Source organism: Mauremys mutica, chromosome 21 (genome assembly GCF_020497125.1).
Source record: "Mauremys mutica isolate MM-2020 ecotype Southern chromosome 21, ASM2049712v1, whole genome shotgun sequence".
Lineage (NCBI taxonomy): Eukaryota > Metazoa > Chordata > Testudines > Geoemydidae > Mauremys > Mauremys mutica.
Genome location: NC_059092.1, coordinates 7,112,448 through 7,132,134, shown reverse-complemented (window position 1 = coordinate 7,132,134; position 19,687 = coordinate 7,112,448). Strand labels below are relative to the sequence as shown.

Below are 19,687 nucleotides of genomic sequence, written 5' to 3'. Positions count from 1 at the left end.
TCGCTGGGAGTCTGTCCTTTGACTTTGCTGGGTGTTGGATCGGGTCCTTATTAGAACCCTTGCCAGGTGCTCCTGGCCTTCTCCTCTGGGCAGAGGCCACTAAGGTGGGATTCACAGGTGGGAGTAATGGGGTTGGTAAGAACCTAAGGACCAAAAAAAGCTGGAGACCAACTTTCTAGAATAACCAGACCTGCCCAGACAGAGTCCTGGCTTGAGCCAGCTGGATTTTAAGTCCATTCCTGAGGTAGAAACAACAGATTTTTTCCCCACTAGTAAAATATTTCCTAGGAGAAAACAAACCGGTTGTACTGTTGGGCCAGGCCACTCTGAGCCTGGCGTGAGGGGTGGGATTAGATAAACCCCATGTACTGGGGCAAGCAAACATCCCCTTTCCTGCATGCAGAGAGTTTAGATCCAGCCTCCCCGGCCTGAGATTTCAAGTTTCCTCTACACCGCTACCCGAATCTCAACAAAGAAAACTCACCTTTAGCCCTGTCCCTCCCCAGCTGCAGGATTTTGTTCCCTGGACAGTGGGCTGACGAGCTGGCCGTACTGATTCGTAAAGAGATTTTACAGCAAAGCACTCCCCACTCGGGCTCAGCTCCCAGAGAAGATAATGGGAGTTTGGGGCACACAGCTGATGCAGGGGTGGACCTTTGGGGTTTACATTACCCTGCAGCCTGTTGTACATTCAGGGGGGTCCCCTCCTCTGCTGGATGCATGTGGGGGTGACTCCCATTCACAGGGCATGATAGAGGAGCATAGTGCACCAGACTTCTATACCTCCTTTGATCTCAGGCTCTCCAAGCCCTTGACAGACATCCCGTGCACCCACCTTCCAGGGCAGGCAACACCCAGCTCTTATCTTCATCCCAGAGCGGTGGAGGCTCAGGCACAGTGAAGTTACACGTGTCGCCCAGTGAGCCAGCGAAGAGCCAAGATGCAAACGTAGAGCCCCGAGCCTCTGTGGCTTTTCCCCTTGTGTCGTCATTGGCGCTGGTGCAAAAGGGTCTGAAGGACAGCGTTTTACACCCAGTGTGCACTGGTGTAGACGGGCCAGGCCAAGGGGCATGCATGACGCTCTTCACCATTTATCCAGCGTGCATTATCGTTGCTTCTTTCGGTGCTGATTTCTTCTCTGACATGGAGCTGTAACAGAGGGCGTGTGTGCAGTTTGCATGCTGAGGCAGTCCTGGGCACGCATACATGGCACATGTCCTCCTGTGAATTCCTTTGCCTGGCCTCGGTGAAAGGGTTAAAGCAGTTCTCTGGGATGCTCTCTCCTATCAGGGCTCAGTAGATAACTGGCACCTCAGCTAATGGGACTTCCCCCTCAGTGCCACAGGGGGTCTCACCCCTGTCTCAGTGCTTGGGCTCCTACCCAGCTCTGGCACTCGGTGCAGGACTAGACGGCTGTTAGTCTTTGGATGAGATGTTAACATGGAGGCCCCTTTGGGGCTGGAAAGGGGGAAGTGAACGATCCCCTCTCTGTGGCATTTTAAGAGAGGTTTGCAATAGCCCCAGTGAACCGGACACAGGCCTTTCCCTAGAGCGGTGTGAAGCTTCCCATCTCTGAGCGGTGGAGTCGAGGCCAGATGTGTTTGCAAACTTCAGCCCCTGCTTGGGGAATGAGAATGCGGCTGGACTGAGGGTTGTTCACCCAGAGAAGAAGCTGGCAAGCAGCCCATCCCCCATGGCACGCCCTCATCCCCACCCCAACAACAGCGTCCCCCTCCTCCCGGACGGACAATGGCAGGTTGGAAGTTGAGCTCTTGCTGCGCACGTGACAGGACAGCTACATCTGCTGCACTTCCTATCTCATCTCATCTCACCTAGACACACAGATCCACAGCAAACCAATCCTATTCCACACGGAAGTTCTTTTTACCCAGCCTAGTCCTGTTTTTTATTGGAAAACTCCAACTCGCCTACCTAGAGCAGACTACATCGATGTGCCCCCTGTGAAATACACTGGAGACCAGAACTGAAATTCTGAAGGAGTTCAGCTTCAGATGCAAATCCAGGGCCAGATTCAAAGCTTGGGTCTGTCTTGTCTTTAAACGTGTGGGGGTTTTATATTGTGAGAAGAAATTGGTTCAGCTTCCAATCTGTCTCGTACATTTTGTGTGTGTCAGCAGTACTTGGGCAGGTCTGGAGGAAGGGCAGGTTTCGGTATTGCTGATTTCTCTGAGGGCCCAAATCTGACGTGTGCTTTGCTCCACATAGGAAGGGTTCAACCCCGTGAATGCTGGCAGGAGCGCTCTGGATTCGTTCTGACACTCCCTGGTATGCTCGGGAGCTGTAGCTCTGTCAGGCGTCATTTTTTATTCCTGTTTTAATTAACAAGCAGCTGTGACACAGATCAAGTAAACACACTGCCTGGGTCGACAGAGAATTCTGTGCAGCTTCAGTTACTCACTGCAGTTTGCATTTTAATGTCACAATATTTCTCTGCAACTCCCCTGCAGCAGCATCTACACTACAGAGGCAGCAAGAGCAGACGGCTCACAGTCCTCCCCTGTGATTCGCAGCTTCCCCCCATGGACTTTAATTTGTTTTGTTAATTTCATTTTAACTAAGCCCTCTTCCTGCAAGTGTCATTCTCTGTGATTTACCTAATGATAAGAACAAGATCTAATAAAAGATACACACACACACACACACACTCCCCTCCTGCAGATCCGGGCCAGCTTCCCAGACACACGGGCTCCAGTTTTTGTTTTATTCTCATTGAAAAACTCATTTTGTTCCCATTTAGTATTCTGTCTCTGTGCGTGTTGGTTTCACTTGGATGCTCTGCTCTGAGTTATTGGGGGGATTTTTAAAGAATGTTTATGGATTTTCATTTCTCGTCATTTCCCTCTATTTTGCTCCAGCATCATTTGTCCGATGTGGGGATACGATATGAACATCTCTGTCCTTGTGCCATCACAAATTTGTTTTCCTGTCTGGGTGAAAGGAGACAAAAGAATATCTTGGCAAATACAAACTAAGGCCCAAATTTTCAAAGGTATTTAGGGAGCTAATTCCTGTTAAAATCAATGGCACTTAGGCACCCAAGTACATTTGAGGATCTGGGGCTAAAGCCCTGATCCTGCTTTGAGACGTGGCGGGGTGCAGTCTGGAGTCCATGCAGAGCTCCCCTGATATGAATGGGGTACCACGTGGGCAGAGGGGTTCAAAAATGCCAATCTCAACACAGGATCAGGGCTGTGTGTGGCTTACATTGTCAAAAGTCACTCGTGATTCTGGGTGTTTCCATTCTTGGGGTGCCCATCTTAAAACAGCCGAAAAGGAGCTGGACTTCAGTCAGGGCTCAGCACCCGTCGTCTGAGAAGGTTTCCATCCAAATACTGATCCAGCCTGATGACTAAAGTAAACCTCAGCTCAGAGGACAAAATCTAATGATACTGCAAGGCTAATGGAAGCCAGGCTGCATCACACTGCAGCGTGGAAGGGATTAGAGTCACAATAGCTGATAAAAGGTCAGAACCAGAGGTTTAGGTTGGACATTAGGAAAAACTTTTTCACTAGTAGGGTGGTGAAGAACTGGAATGGGTTACCTAGGGAGGTGGTGGAATCTCCTTCCTTAGAGGTTTTTAAGGTCAGGCTTGACAAAGCCCTGGGTGGGATGATTTAGTTGGGTTTGGTCCTGCTTTGAGCAGGGGGTTGGACTGGATGACCTCCTGAGGTCCCTTCCAACCCTGAGATTCTATGATTCTATGAACCTACCAAACGCTGCTCTGGTTTTTGCTCCTAGCCTGAACTCCACAATTCCTCAGATGCTTAAAGACAGCAATAAATGTAATAACGATTCAAGATACCCAAACAAGCTGAAGTCATTTGTGTGACTAGTGTCCCTGGATACATCCACTGTGGAAAACTGCAACCTCCAGTGTTTTCTCTCTCTATGACCCTGACCCAACACACTCTGAAATCAATGGCAAGACTCTCATTTGACTTTGGTAGCGCTGGATTAGGGGCTAAGTTATTAAATATATTGTAGTTCATAAAGAGCCTTCTCCGGCTCCCAAAGACAAAGTCTTTCCATTTATTTGACCAGTAATTGGATCAGTCTGTATAATGTGCTCACTTCAGGATCCAGTCTCGGGGGGCCGATTCTGCCCGTATGCACTACCTAATATAGTGCTTATTGCCATGACTAATCTATTGAAACCACCTGGGAATACTGTGTTTGCAAGCCTGGGCTGTAATTACCAATCAGTCATTGTTAGAAACAAGCTGTGTAGGAACCCATTTCTTCTCTCTCTCTCTCTCTCTCTCTCAATATTAGGGATGGATCCAGAACTGCTTACTCAGGGAAAACATCCATTGACTCCACTGTGAGTTTTCCCTGCAGGACTGGGCCCTTAGGTATTGCCGATTTCAAGTATCTCCCGGCTGTCATTTGCCTCCCTGTCCAACAGATCCTATGCTAAGAGCACCCGCCTCAGCCTGATTTACTCAGCTCATTGCACTGAAAAATATTGAAAATCAGTTTTTTTCCCTTTTAATAACGTAAACTGCATCTCCTACATGATCTGCCGCCTCCCACTGCATCCCATCTCGGTCCAATTTCACAAAGCACCCGGCCCGGGAGCAGGCCATGAGTCTGTGCAGCAGGGTGACTTTACAGGAGGGCGGGGAAGGGCTGAGGCCGTTGTTGGTGCTTAGCAAAGCAAGAAAGGTGGACTTCGTGGTTCGGGCACTGGAATGGGACTCAAGAGATTGGGGGGTTCCCAGCTCTGCTACAGGCTCCCGGTGTGACCCCAGGCCAGTCACTCAATCCACAAAGCACGCCCGTAAAACAAGGATAAAAGTACTTCCTCTCTCCCCTCCTTGTCTATTCAGACCAGCTCTTTGGGGCAGGAACTGCCTCTTACTAGGTGTGTGTCCGGCACCTAGCACAGGACGGCCCTGAGCTTGGTTGGAGCTTCCAGGTTGTAATAATAGTACATGCCCCACATGCTGTCCTTAAAGCCCCAAGAGGATCCCCAGTGGGCACTGAAACAGTGGAAGTCCCGCCCCTGAATCCACCATCCCAGGTTTTCCCCAAGTCCCAGGGTATGCTGGGACAGGATGCCTTTGGCAGTGTTCAGTGAGTGCCTCGCAGACATCCAGCCCAGAGCAGATGTATGTTCAGCGAAGCAGCTAGTTCGTCACACAGAGCCTTAGTGCATTCATTCGACGCTCTTCGAGCAGCGAGCGCACTGTTGACTGCAGACATTTATCACCGCACCGGAGGGACGATAAAGCCTCACGGTGAATTATGCAGCTAATGCACCAACGGCAAGGCCTGAAAGTGGCCGGCTCCCCCTGCCTCGTGCAGTCCCTGAGATGGTTTTGCTCTTTCAGAAGCTGACACGTGTGGGGTTCTGGGTGTTTTAGCTCCGTCACGTTTACAGCCCTGGAACGTTATGACAAAGAGGCGAGCGTCCGGAGCTCTTGCTAGCTCATGAACTGAGAGGCCTTTGTCGCGGTAAACCCCGTTTAGACATCGCTGCTGCTAACAGACAAAACGAATAGCCAGCTCTGGCACAAGACAGCCAGACGTGCCATTGAATTGTCCAGCTGCTCCCCAATCTCTCACCTGTCTCCGTACCCCTCCTGCTAGAACGCTTCATCCTGCAGGAGACAAGCCGTGCCTAAGGGATTGACGGTATGTCTGGGGCTGGGGAGGCAATCCAGCCCTAGGTTTATTGAGCTCTGGAGTGAGCAGTCTCAGATTCACGAGCCTTCACGGCTGCTCCGTTGTATAAAAAATACACCCCCGAGGGCCAGTACCCTGCCCCGCACCGAATAGCCCCTGGGCGTGTGAGTTTCCATCGGGAATACCTGTGGAGCAAGGCGTTACTAGCTGTGCGTAAACCTACCACGATCTGGCCCCAAACGGGCTGAATGGCCAAACCCATAGAGCTTTCCCCGAAGCCTCTGCCACCGGAGACATGAGTTACAAACTGATTTCCTACCACTCCCTGCCTGGGATTGTTCCTTCTGCTGCTCAGTAGCTCCTTAGGGGAGGTAAATTGCTAAACTGGGCATCCAAGAGTAGCGCTACCTAGTAACGAAATGAACAAATCACCCAGGCTTTGTCAGAACGAGTCTCTGCAGAGCAGCGATTGCGATCGGATGCATCATATTTTCTTTGGTGCAGTGTGCATTTGCCTTGTAAACACGGAGGCGTCTGACGAGCGACATTGATTTTCCTGCAGAGAGATGGAAGTTGATCCTTATCCCCCTGACCTCACTTCTCTTTGGTGACTTTTTAAAGAAAGAGAATCTTATTTGCCTAGATGTTGGTCCCCATGAGAGATGGGCCAGTGGGTTCAGATCAGATGAAAACTCTGACCTGCCCTGAACCATTGTCCCTTTCTAGAATCAAGCCTTTTCTGGAGGCTCTGAAAAGGTTGCTCCTCTTTCACTTCTGCATGCCCTGGCACTGCCCAGATCCAGATAAATCTGGAAGAGCCTGGCTGCCATGAGAAAACCTATTCCCTGTCATGCTTTCCAAATATCAGCACAGGATTCAAAGCAGAAGTGCTGTCAATCTCACCAGCAAGCCTGTTCTCCTGAGGTTTGCAGCCCACTTTAGCAAACTGAAGCGCTCCTGCTAGCTGGGACAGGATGCTTTGTGGATAAAGCAGCCCCTGAACGTTATTGATCTTGACTGAAAATGCTCCATAACATCCATCAGATCAAACTCACCACTGGCAAGAGCATTTGCAGCTCCACTGAAGAGAATGGAGTTGCAGCTGCTCACATCAGCATTCAATATGTCTCAGAAACTTTGGCAGTCATAACTGTCACAGTCTGTACATGCACCGTTCCTCTCTTCCCTAACTCCACACAACCCTCCCATACTCCCATGGCTCTCGCCACTCCGGCCCTTCAGTGTCCCCGGCCCTCCCTTGCGCCCCAGGACCCTCCAGAAACAGATGAATCTCTGCTGTTGTCTGACACGTAGCGCGAAGGCTGAGAGGTTCATAAACTCAGAGTCCAGAGATGGGCAGGATCTCTTTGGTGACCCAGTCCATCCCACTGCCAGTGCAGGATGGTTCAGAGCCCTCCCTGCCCAAGAACTGGACTGCCCAAGGAAACTGCTTTTATGACTTCTTGTTAGCCAGTGTGGTGAAACAGGAGTTTACTTTTGTTGCTGGTTTGGTATATCCTATGGGGGATTAGCCACCAGTCTTGGGGCCGGTATCTGCCCTATTTCTCAGCAGTTCATGCTGAATTTGGCATCCTGAGTTGTGACCCACAGAGGCCTGCTTATACCTTGGGCATCCCAGTCCTTGTATTACCACCGAAAACACTGGGTTTAAAGGTGAGTGGTTCTTTACAACCAGTCTCATCAAATAAAGGGTTCTTCTGATCCCAAAGGACCAGCCCCACACCCAAGTCAATATATAACTCAGATCTTACCCCAAAAATCACACTTTTGCCAATCCTTTAGTATCTAAAATCTAAAGGTTTATTCATAGAAAGAAAGAAAGAAAGAAAGAAAGAAAGAAAGAAAGAAAGAAAGAAAGAAAGAAGAGAGTTAAAATTGGTTAAAGGAATCAAATACATTCAGTAATTGCAAAGTTCTTGGTCCAGGCTTGTAGCAGTGATGGAATTAGCTGCAGGCCTGATAAGTCTCTGGTTGTTTCCAGATCACTGGAAGGTCCCCCGTCGATTGGTTAGAATGCTCCCATGAGTATAAGTTCATAGTCCAGAGGCTTGGGAAGGATAGAGGCTGGAGCAGGATAGAGGCAAAATGGAGGAGTTTCCAGCGTCTTTTATCTTTTCCCCCATTGTTCTTACTGTGGAAAATTACAGCAACAAGATGGAGTCTGGAGTCCCACGGGCAAGTCCCATGTCCATGCATTTCACCTAGTCACAGCAGGAAATTTCATTAAGTGTAGATGGACGTTTCCCGTGGTCCATTGTCAGTTAAATGTCCTCTCGATGGGCCACTCAATTTGCATAGTCCCTCCAAGATGTGCTGGCTAGCTACCTGTGGGCTGGATCCCAGGAGCAAACATCTGAAACCCAAGTATAGAGCCAATACTTATACTTCAGATACCAAAGTGATCCATGCATAGAGATGGCATAATCATAACCAGCAAATCAGAACCTTTTCATAGGCACCTCACTTGACAACCTTTGTACAAGATTTGCTGCAAATACATATCAGGGGTTGCAACAATGATCTATATGGTCATATTTTAATCAGAGAACGTCACATTTGCCTCTTCAAAGGCCTGGCACATCAGGCATGCCAGGTACCCGTGACTTCTTGCAGGCAGCGTGGGTCCTACATGCCGGAGTCTATTGACATCAGACACAGACTGGAGAATCTCTGTGGAGATAGCCTGGATGGGGATCTGTCCCTGCCCCCTCAGGAGGTTTCATTGCCAAACATTCCTTCGCGCTGACATTTTCCTAATGCAGGTGGCTGCGGATGCTCCCAGGCTCTGTTTACCATGAGCAATCCAAACACGGTGCGAGCTCCCAAGTCAGTTACAGCCCCTAATTACCTGTCATGCTTTCCAAATACCAGGAACGTCTCCCACGCTGCGTCTTGACAGCCTCTTGCATCGACTCGCGCATTTTGCTGGGCTAATCAAGCCCCGTGACTGCTAGCTTGGGGATTTGGATCCGGTCAGGAGAGGTGGAGCGAGAGGTGGATGAAGTGATTTGCAGCATGTTTACTGCATCCAGCCAGTTCCCCGATGCCTGAGCTGAGATCCTGCCTCGCGGCACAGGGCCCCTGCACTGACAACCCATTAAACCTCCCGTTACATGTCCAGTCACATTGGTGAGCTTCCAGCTGATGGTTCCCTCTGCCTCCCCTCTGATCCTTTGTTGCCTAGTCATTACCCACAGGTTCTGCTCTCCACGCTGAACCCTTAGTGTTTAAAAACAGAAACCATTTGGAGAAGGCATTTTTTCCTGCTAGCTGCGGCCCGTGGGGACGATCCATCTCCCAGCTGGTGTCGGGTGCCCTCCACTCGCCAGCCGATCCCGAAAGCTGCTCGCTTTGCCTGCAAAGTGCCTTGGCGTGTTTGTCTCAGGGAATTCCTTGTGGGGAAAAGTGTTCCCAGATGTCACGCCCCAGCCCATTCGCTGCTGGCTGTTTTCATATTAAATTATCACAGTAGAACCCAGGGGCCACCGTCTTGTACCAGGACCCCTTTGTGGTAGTGCTGTGCACTCACAGAACAAAAAGTCCATGCACCAGTTGTTCTTATCTTACCCCGTTTGCTAAGGGCAGAGGCTATTTGTGTTCAAACAAGGGCTTCATAGAATCATAGAATTCAAGATCAGAAGGGACCATTATGATCATCTAGTCTGACCTCCTGCAAGATGCAGGCCACATTAGCCGATCTACCCACTCTTTTAGCAAGCGACCCCTGCCCCATGCTTCGGAGGAAGGCGAAAAACCTCCAGGGACACTGCCAATCTGCCCTGGAGGAAAATTCCTTCCCGACCCCAAATATGGCGGTCAGCTGAACCCCGAGCATGCGGGCAAGACTCTCCAGCCATACCCTCTGAAAGAGGTTAAGAATATCATATCATTGACCCAATTTGACCCAATTAAGTACCAGTTTGGCACTTAATTGACCTATTGACTAAGCCCGTTATCCTATTATACCATCTCCTCCATAAACTTATCTAGCTTAATCTTAAAGTCATGGAGGTCCTTCGCCCCTACTGTTTCCCTCGGTAGGCTGTTCCAGTATTGCACTCCCCTGATGGTTAGAAACCTTCGTCTAATTTCAAGCCTAAATTTCCTGACTGACAATTTATATCCGTTTGTCCTCGTGTCTACATTAGCACTGAGCTGAAATAATTCCTCTCCTTCCCTGGTATTTATCCCTCTGATATATTTAAAGAGTGCATCTCAGCCAATATGCTCCCTTGTTCCCAGCCAACTGGCTTCCTTCACTTCATTCCACTGGGAGGCCACATGGCTGAACGTGTCGGGGGAATGACTCAGATTCCGCTCCCACATACCCTGGACCACTCAAGTCAATAGATTGTTTGTGGTGTTGTTGTAGTCGTGTTGGTGCCAGGACATTAGAGAGACAAGGTGGGTGAGGTAAGATCTTACCTCCAGCCCTGAAGAAGAGCTCTGTGGAAGCTTGAAAGCTTGTCTCTTTCTCCAACAGAAGCGGGTCCAATGAAAGATATGACCTCACCCACCTTGTCTCTCTAAGGTCAATAGAGTTACCCTGAATTCTCATTGGTGTAATGAAGCAAAATTCAGCCCTTTATTCCAAGCACTAACATCTTCCATAAGAGCACAGGGAACACTGGCTGCTCATACTTCTGTCGGCCCAAACATTGTCTAACCTCCAGTTTGCTCCCCTGCGAAAGTCCATCTTTAAGGAACATGCTTTAAGGCACAGAGGTGGAATGGCTTTGGAGAGCTATCAAGAATCAAGCTAGGCAGCTGAGCTGTGGTGGCTGCTCTAAAGGTGAAATGATTAACTGCGCTTTGGTGGTGCCTTTCACGCAGTGATCATGAAGAGCTCATGACAACTGAGCTCACACACTTTGCACATTGGGGTGTCACCACGGACGTCAGAGTCACTCCTGATTTGCACTGGATTTCATTCCAAGATCCAGCATTGCCAATCAATTCAACAAAGCTGGAAAGAGAACTTGCTCCTTAGAGGACCCACGGAATGGCTGTGTGACCTGGGGCAGGTCACTAACCACCTCCGTGCCTCAGTTTTCCCATCAGTACAAAGGGAATAATACATAATCAGATTCAGTTATATTACAGGGATGTGGTGGTGCTTAAGTCATGCTTGTGAAATGCTTTGAAAGCAGAGGAGCTGTAGGAGTGCAAAGAATTAATATTTTTATTTGCAGAATCATTATGAGTGGGACAGAACCTGCTTTTCTTAGTAAGTCCTTACTCAGGGAAGATTTCTTTGAGAATGAAAGGGTCCGGCCTTTTGTATATTCATAAATACAGGCTGTTTTGTCCTAAGCCTGAGAAGCTAGAAGAAGCCGTGAACCAGCCTCTGTGAAACCTCACTTCAAAGGGAGTTTCTCTTGTAGCCATTATGGCAGGAGCTATTTCTGAAAGCAGATGAAGTCCCTGCTCTGTATTGGTTCCTCTCCTGCTAATAGACAAAATGTTGGATGAATAACACTCCTCTGACGTTTTGACCTCAATTATAAAAAGAAAAGAACAGAATTCGATGTGAAATTCAGCCGGGTTGAAATGCAAAACAGTTTCCTGCGACTGCTGCAGGCATCGGAAAACGGGCTTGATGTTCCTACACAGGGTAATTTTGTTGCAGATGGCAAAGTAGGAACTGCCACCCCAGATCAGACTCGTGGTCCATTTGGTCCACTGTCTCCAACAGTCACCAGTACCAGCCCAAACCCTTTCCCCATGGCCTCAGCCCCTTTCCCGGGTTCAGACAAGGATCCTTTTCCTGGGATCCACTCCCCACATCCATTCTATGGCTGGGCAAACCTGGGGTGATGGCTGCCCTCCCACCCTGTCCAGAACTGAATCCAACTGAACCTAGAAGATGGTTCTGAGATGCTAAGCCAACCTTGCAATCTTTCATTCCAACTGTTGCTGCTGCCTCTGCATTGTGGACTTCTGGCCCTGCCAGGATCCCAGATACTCTGAGGTTGCCCAGGAATGGGGAGCTGCTGCCTAGACTTGCTGCCCCCCTCTTTCCTCCTGCATCCTGTGTGGGGTTATTGCCGCTGGTGGTGTGTGCCTGTGTCTTCCCCCACCCACCCACCCACCCACCCAGTCTGTGTCCCCACTTCCCAGCAGTTCCATGTGACCGAGACAGTCTCGTTCCCCCCGCGGCCGTTCAGCAGGGAGTGGGGGGCGGAGGGGGCATAGGGGGTCTGTCCCGCTGTTCCTAAGTGCCCGCAATTCCCGCAGCCGGAGCAGGCCATTAGCTATTACAGAGCATCTCCTTTGTCAGTCAGACTCATGTGGAAGTGTAACCTGCCTGTGAGCACAGCCAAGGCCTGTCACAGTCCACAGGTGGCAGCTGCTCTACTTGGGACCCCGGGAGGCCCCCACCCACTTCTGGCTTTCTCCAGAGTAGCCCTACTAAGCTGAAAGGCTGAAATTCACCCAGAGAAAGGCCTATCCCCCCCTCCAAACAGGGCTTAGGTGGGACTCGAACGTTGCACAGACCCCCCGCTGCATGGGGATGAATTCCAGCCCGGGGGGCTGCTGTTATCATGAAAAGGTGAGTCGTACATTCCCGCCAGCACTTTGTTACCACCACCCCGTCAGGGAGAGGCAGAGGTGAGGCCGTTAAGGAGAGAAAATAGGTTGCCGTGAAGACGTTATAGTCACATGTGTGTTGATTTGTTTAAATTCCAGTCCCAAGGAGGCCATTAGGATTTTTTTCTTTAACTCAGCGGATGGCTTGTGAACATGATGTGTCAGCCCCGCTCCCCAGGACAAACAGCTTCAGCGATGAATAACCATCAGCCCCTAGAGCTCAAGCAGGGCCGTTAATATTGGGTGCCCGGCTGTCGCCTGACTTCAGCCCACAATTCCGCTTGAAGGCAATCAGAGCTGGGGATGCTCAGCCCCTCTGCAAATGGAGCCCGGGGGAACCAATGGGTCATTCCAGCCCGCAGTGTATGTGGCGGGGTCAGACGCTACGTGTTGGCTCCTCTGAGCCAGAGATCCCCGTGGCTTGCAAGTGAAAGGTGTGCGCTCTCCCCAAAGTGCAAGTCCCCCAGATTGGAAGCCTGTGGTGTGCGTGCTACTGAACAAGCCCAAACATTTCCATGGCCCAGGTTTTTCCCTTTAGGAAAGCAGCAGGAGACATCAGTAGCCCACCAAAGCCCTGGTCTCAGGGCCCTAGCTGAAAGGGGGCCACGGGCCACTGGGTTAGACGAACATCCCCTGCCAGGGAGAAATCAGCCCTTGGTTTCTCACACGGCCGTGCTCTGGTCAAAAGCGAGGTGTGGTGTCTGCTCTAGAGAGGAAATGATTAAGTGCACTTCGGTGGTGCCTTTCACACAGTGATCGCAAAGAGCTCACCACAACTGAGCTTTCACACTTTGCACCCTGGGGTGTCTCCACTGATGTCAGAGTCACTCCTGATTTGCATTGGTGCAAGCTCAAAGCCAAGCCCAATGTACACTGCAACCTCTGTTGGGGAGATAGGTGTCTTTAACCCCTTCTTCGCAGAAGGGGAGACCGAGAGCTTGTCTACATGGGGAACCTATTGAGAAATAAGCCAGGGTGTGAATTTAAATCACAATAGCTATTCTGGGCTATACCCCCTGTGTCACCGAGCCCTAAGGTACAGAGGGATGAAGAAGACTCACCCAAGGTCCCCCAGCGAGTCAATGGCATAGGTAAGAATACAACCTAGGGGTCCTGAATAGACCACCTTGCCTCTCTGGAATGGCAATGTTGGGAATAGAATCTGAATTCACCCGCTTTAGATCTTTCGTGGCATATTTGTCCATCAAGAGATGGATTCAATTGTTCTCCAGATATGGCTATATCGTGGCCCTGGTTCTCTGATGTCCTGCCCCTTGTGTTCTTATGTAACATGAGCGCAGCAAAGGATGTGAAGTGCTCCAAAGCACTTCAGAATTGGGCCCTGCGTGCACGAGATATAATCGATATATATTTGGAACTGAGGCCTTTTTTATGTAATGCAACACTCCAGCCTTCTTTAAAGTGTTGCTAAATGATCCCAGGTGGTTTTAGCTCTTTGAGGTGCCTTAATAAGAGCCAGATTGATGGCAATGACTTTAAAGCAGCTCTTCCCAGCAATTTGTGGTGATTAGGGGATTGTCTCTAAAACTTCACTGGAAGTTTAAAGACCTCTCTGTGAATTTGTTCTGAGTTAACAGAGGATGATGGGCAGATTTCCACTGATGGCTCTCGAGGGGTTGGAGAATACAGCCTCTCCAACTAAACCACAAAGCAACTTTCTATGGCTTATCGCTCTTGCCTTTAATAGCCAAGAAAGGATATTTACCAAGTGCCACAGTCTTTTAATGAATTTGCAACTGAACCAGCTAAATGAAACCAATGACACAAGAATCACTTTCTTAATGTGGCTTCAATCTGTGTTCAAACTTAAGCACCCAAAGGCAGAGGTTATCTGTAGAGATATCTCAGGAGGAGACCGACATATGTACAGAGTTGCGATATAGCAGGCCAGGACTGGTGTTTGGACATTGTAGAATCTCCATCACTGGAGATTTTTAAGAGCAGGTTATACAAACACCTGTCAGGGATGGTCTAGATCAGTGGTTCTCAAAGCCGGTCCACCGCTTGTGCAGGGAAAGCCCCTGATGGCCTGGGTCGGTTTGTTTACCTGCCGTGTCCGCAGGTTCGGCCGATCGCAGCTCCCGCTGGCCGCGGTTCGCCACTCCAGGCCAATGGAGGCTGCGGGAAGTGGTGCGGGCTGAGGGATGTGCTGGCCGCTGCTCCCTGCAGCCCCCATTGGCCTGGGACGGCGAACTGCAGCCACTAGGAGCTGCGATCGGCCGAACCTGCGGACACGGCAGGTAAACAAACCGACCCGGCCTGCCAGGGGCTTTCCTTGAACAAGTGGCGAACCAGCTTTGAGAACCTCTAGTCTAGATAATCCTTAGTCCTGCCTTGAGTACAGGGGACTGGACTAGATGACCTCTCGAGGTCCCTTCCAGTTCTACGATTCTATAAACCATGCAGGCATCTGCTTCAGTGTTCCATGTTCTTTGGAGCTCCAAAGCAACCACTTTGAGGCCCTCTGCACACATCTGCCAACTCCCATGCTAGTTTGATCTGATCTACCTTCTGGTGGTAGGACCACTATAATCACAGTAGTGCCTCTATCACACAGATTGAAGAGAGAGAGAGAGAGAGAGAGAGAGAGGGAGAAAGGAAGGAAGGAGGAAGTTCTGAATCTTTGCCTGGTGGTAGGGCAGAAAGAGGACATGCGATGAGAAGGAAAAGCCATGTGCTGGAGAAGAACGCTCTTGTGAGTTACACATTAATAATCACCAATTATTGTTGATCCCACTCTGGAATCAGAGGCAAAGCCCCCAGGGTTTGAAATAATGAGAGAGGAGCATCTTCCCTGATTGCTGTCTCAGTGGGAGATAATAAAAGTACAACATGCTGAATTCATTAAAAGATTTTTTGCTCCTTTGTTTCCGAATTATATGTATAAAATGATCTCTCTATCTCAGAGGCATCTTTCGGGAATTCGTTATTACTGATTGTTTGGTTCTAGCTTTGCCTGCCTATGCAAAGACTTGTAAGTCACAAAGCCAGCTATAACCAAACATGTTTTCAGCCGCCTTCCTTAAAGTCAGGCAGTATCCACAGCTGTAAAGTCTTTACAGGGGAAGAGCCGAGCTCATGAAAGACTTGTCTGATGCCATTTATTCAGTGCTAATATCTGGGCTCTCGTTTATTTCCTCACAAGCCTCTGGCTGGTCCACCAGAGAAGACAAAACTATACAGTGTGTGGACATGTCTAATTAAATGATAGCAGGAGTCCTTTAGAAACACTTATACTGTCCACAACAATGTAAACAAAGAACACTTTTTAACAAGATGAATAATAATCCAGGGACTGAACAGTGGAGACAGCTGTAATGAAATGCCACTCACCTACTACAAATGGCTGGTTAGGAAAGCAAGCGTCAAATGCAACACATAAAACAGCATTTTGTGCTGGCTGTTCACTTGAATAGTTTAGCAGAGAAAAACATTAGGACAGTCTTTAGATCTGAGTAATAAGAATGTGTTTGGTAGATAAATGGAGCTACAGTTAGCTAGCTTTATCTATTTGAAAATAACTGTCCCATAGAGTTCAGAGATGAAGATAGAACTGTCCATCTATTGTGTGTCTTGATTGGCACAGGTTGCAGTGGTAACTGTGTCTGGAGAGCTTAACAAAAACCAGACAAGCCTGAAGCAAACCCTGGCTCCACTTCAACTGGAAGACCACAAAGACCGCACCCACCCGGTTCAGATTCAGATTTCAAATCCCTCTGTTCAGTTCCTGGATTTTGGTGCTGTCCATTACAGAGTTATATTGTATCCAGTTCCAAATCTGGAGTTTGGAACCCAGCTTCTGGCTTGGGGCCATCTCTTAAAAGAGCTGTAATATTGCACTTCCAGGAAAATTGCTAGATGGATGTGAGTCTAGAGATCTAGTAACGGCATTGTAGTTCTGCAGCTGTTTCTACAGGGCTGAAGCTCACTGGGAAGTCTCCTTTTAACAGTGGGTAACCGTTTGAGGGTTAGTTGGAACCTCAGGAGATGTTTGCTTGTCCTTGCAATGGTGGGAGTCTCATAACCAGCCATGCCATGTGCCATGCCTGTCCAGCGTGAGATCCAGGAAGAGAGCGCTTGATGCCACTGACTATTTTAGGAACAAACTTGCCAACACGGGAGTAAAAAGAAGCAGGCGACAAACACATAAGGAGGAAAACAATGGAAGTGGAAACAGCGAAGGAAGGCGAGCGCAGCATATCACGCTGACAGGGACTCCTCCCTCTTCCCCAAGCCCAGAAGGGAGAACACACAGCAGGCATGCCCATTACCCCAGAGATGAGCCTCAGGAGTGCATGAAGGAGCTGGGATGCTCTCTGCAGCTTTGCAACCCATTTCAGAGCATCCTGTTTAAATAGCCTCTTACAGAGACAGGCCACAATAGCTCCCTGTGGCACCTGTGCAGCCCCCTTACCATGGTACCTCACAACCTTCTCCCTAGCCAAGGAGGGAGGGAAGGACAGAGAGAATATGTGACTTGCTCAGTGGCCCATAGGTAGTCCGTGGCCAAGCAACGAATTGCCCTAGCCACTGGGCTATCCTTCCGGGGACCATGGCAGCCATTCTGTGAAGGGTGTTGTCTATTGTGTGACTATCACCCCAGCCCAAGGCCCCGGCACCACGTAGGGCCCACTCATTGTCCGCAAAGGGATTTTGAACCTCTCATCGAGCAGGTTGCAAAAAAATTGCTCTTTGCAGCAATAGCTGCCGCTTGTCCTTGAATATTCTGGGTTAGGGGAAATTTCTGTCAGCCCTTAACTAGACAACAACCCCCCACCCATACTTAAATAGCAAGGAGGAAAAACCTGGTGGCTAAGAGCGCTGGACCATGGCTCATGAGACCTGGCTCTGCCTCTGAGCTACTGGGTGACTCCAGGCAAGTCAGTTCCTCTCCCATCCTTTGTCTTGTCTATTTAGCTATAAGCTCTCCGGACCAGGGCTGCACGGGGCAGGGGCAAGTGGGGAAATTGGCCCCGGGCCCTGCAGGGGCCCCGCGAGCCCTGGCCTGGCGGCGGTCCGGGTCTTTGGCGGCATTTCAGCAGTGGGGTCCCTTCAGTGCTGCTGAAGACATGAAGCGACTGAAGGGGCCCCCGCCGCCGAAATGCCGCCGAAGACCCAGACCACCGCCGGGTGAGTACAAGCACCGCAGCTCCCCCACTTTGCCCCAGGCCCCCTGAATCCACTGGACAGTCCTGCTCCGGGCAGGGTCCGTATCTCATTATGGGTATGTACAGAGCCTAGCACATTGGGCTTCGCTCTTGGTTGAGTCCTGAACACGCGACTGTAATACAAATAATAATAGGAGCTTTGGTTGATTAACAAGCACAGAATTTGGCCCTTAGGCCAGGAGGATGTTGAGAAAGGACAAAAGGCTGGTCTGGAATTTGATGCAAAAGCTACCGAAAGTTTTTGGAAGTTTAGGCTTAGTTATTCCTTCCAGCCCTTGGAAATACCGAACAGCTCAGGTGCTGGAGAGCTGCAGGAGAAAGAAGAAAGATGGTTGAGAGGGAAGTGGCCTGTACTGGCAGGAGACAAGTGAAGTGGGCTATTATTTATTATTATTTATATTGCCACAGAGCTTAGAAGTACAGTTATGGAGCAGGACGCCATTGAGGCACTGTACAAATACAGAGCAAAGAGAGATCCCTTCTCCCATAGACCTGGCAATCGAAGAAGAGACAACAGATGGACACAACACAGAGACGGGCAAGTACAAGGGAACGATGAGACAGTGTTGGTCAGTATGACAGGCCGTAGTCTCAGCACACCGGCAGCCTAGCCATTGTGAAGCTTTTCACAGGGATCCTGGAGAAGGAAAGTCTGAAGATGGGTTTTGAAGGAAGGTAATGCATTCATTTTGTGGAGGTTTATGGGGCGCTCCATGGGAGAGAGAGCCTGGGAGAAAGCAAGAAGGTGCTTGTTTGAAAACTGAATAATTGGGCGATGGAGGCTGGGGTCATGTCTGATGCGGTGGAGAAGGGAGAGGGAAGTACAGAGAGGGGTTACATAGTCAAAATGTCAGGCTAGAGAGTGACCTTTGCAACGGCAGCATTCTGAAGGGGGCAAGACTGCATTTGTCAGGTGCCACAAGGACGCCTCGTGGTTTTTTTGTTTGTTTTTTTAAGAGAAAAGAATATTGCAGTAATTGAGACCACGCGTGCGTGGACAAGAGGTGTAGCTGCCTGGATGGGCAGGAAAGGCTGTACCTTAGAGACGTTCTGCTGAAAGAATCTGCCAGACTTAGCTATAGCCTAGCTGGGAAGACCTAGAGAGAGGCCTGAGTCAAAGATGATGGGCAGGTTATAGGCATGTTGGTGGTATTGTCCACAGTGAGGAGAAAGGAGGTAGCAGGGAGGACTTGGGGGCGGGGGGCAGGGGAGATTAAGAGCTCTATTAGGAAGAGAGGGCTGCGATAGCTGGGGAGGGAACGTGACCATCAGAAACCGAGAGGCTGAGCTAACAGCTCCGCAGCTGCTATAAACTGACATGACGCTAATGAAATCAACAGGGCAGATCCCCAGCTAATGCGAAGCAGCATCCCATCAGCTGGGGATCCGGCCCTTTCCTTTCCAAAGGCTGAACACCGTCTGTTAATGGATCAAGGTCACTCTTTGAACTGCCATCACAGCCACAGAGACTGAAGGTTGAGTGCTCCTGGGAATTACTGCTGTTCCTGGCCTTTCCCATCTTGGCTTTGGCTTTTGATCCAGCCTAATGGTAATTAGCGTAAATAGTTTTGACCCAAAGGCTTTAAAAGAATCATGAAGTGGCTTCAGAGGCTCTCAGCCCCTTTCTTTCATAGAGCGCGGCATGAAGCTAACAACAGGGCACTTGCGGCTGGGAAAGGCTCCCCCGCTGTCTGGAGTGAGTGGCATAGAATTGACAGCATCGGGCAGGGGTGAATGAGGAGAGCACATTAGGCAGATAGCTTCGCAATCAATGGTTCTCCCAGTCTCAGAGGTCATGGGCAGAGTACTGCTGGCTTGGGGGGGAGAAAAGCCACAGAAAGTTATCGAAAACTAAGGTTCTAACAACAACAACAAAACACCCTCCCTGCTTTTTCTGTGCTTTAAATTGCAGGATCAAACAGTGGCAAATTAATCTGCTTTAAAAAAAAATCAAAGTTAAAAGCTGGCATGAGAAATAAAGATCCAGGCTCGGAAATTAGGAGCGGAGTGGCTGGTTATTGCAGGAAACTAATGAGGGTCAATGTGATGCTCACACTGAGAGAAATGACTGGATACATTTCAGAGCAAACTAGCTACTCTGGATTCTCTGGCAGTGAGCTGAGAGCCTGCAGCAAAATGTTCTGGGTCCTGCACTCCTCACCACTGAGGGGACAGAGGTGTGTGGCAGGAATGGATGAACCAAACACAGCACTAGCTGGAACCCAGTTGTTGGGAA

At 49.6% G+C, this 19,687-nt stretch overlaps 1 protein-coding gene across 2 annotated transcripts in view; it reads left to right on the top strand.

The window, feature by feature from the left end:
- The window catches only part of TMEM88B (transmembrane protein 88B), a 46,732-nt gene that overhangs the window by 13,347 nt on the left and 13,698 nt on the right, over nt 1–19,687 (top strand). The gene's annotated exons all lie outside the window — the stretch shown is intronic.